We start from the raw sequence: 880 nt of genomic DNA, 5'->3' as shown, positions 1-880 counted from the left end.
GGCAGAAGCAGGGACAGTTGGGATTCTCTCCCTGGTTTATCCAGAACAACCTTTCTCAAAGTGCGGTCTGTGGAACCCTGAAGGATCCGAGAGCCTTTCCCGGGATGTGGGGGGTCAGCACTGTTGCAGGAGATGCAGGACATCCTCGCCTTTTCACTCCGCTGACATGGGCCCTGAGGCCAAGCTCAGCACGAATGGGCTGACACCCGACCTCCATAGTCCTTCCTCCTCCCCAGCACTGACCTGCAGAGAGAAGACAGACAGACAGAGCACAAAACCAGTTTTGATTTAAATGACACGGTGGATGGAGGTGAAATTATTCTCTTTACTGAAGCCTCATCCTTCCATCCACATTTTTAAAACATCGTGGCCTCCAGTGGAGATGCCCCAAAGGTGAACACGGTGCCTGCAACCCACAACCACAGGACAATGACCACCACCCTCCCAACAACCAGCACTCAGAGCTGCCTGGAATCCGCCCAACAGGATCCTACAACAGCCCCACACTCAGCCACAGAGAGCAGACTGCTGGCTGCTGGAGGGCAGGGGAGGGACTGGGCACAGCAGGGGAAGGAGGAGGAGCTACAACATGGTCCTTACAGTGTGGTCACGGGGAGGGAAAGGACAGCACAGGGAGCACAGTCAATCACATTGTAACAACTACATGTGATGTCACATGGTACTAGATGTATGGGGGTGACCACTGTATCAGTTATATGAATGTCTAACCAGAGTTGTACACCTAAACTAACACAATATTGTACATCAACTATATTTGAAAAATTAAAAATATTTTTAAAAAGAAGACATATGTATGTTGCATTCATTACACAAATGGGTTAATTTCTTAACTGTCTTTAATAAAAATGGAGGATAAAAA

This window comes from Myotis brandtii, unplaced genomic scaffold, assembly GCF_000412655.1.
Source record: "Myotis brandtii unplaced genomic scaffold, ASM41265v1 scaffold4781, whole genome shotgun sequence".
Taxonomy (NCBI): domain Eukaryota; kingdom Metazoa; phylum Chordata; class Mammalia; order Chiroptera; family Vespertilionidae; genus Myotis; species Myotis brandtii.
Note: the sequence above shows the minus strand (reverse complement) of the source record.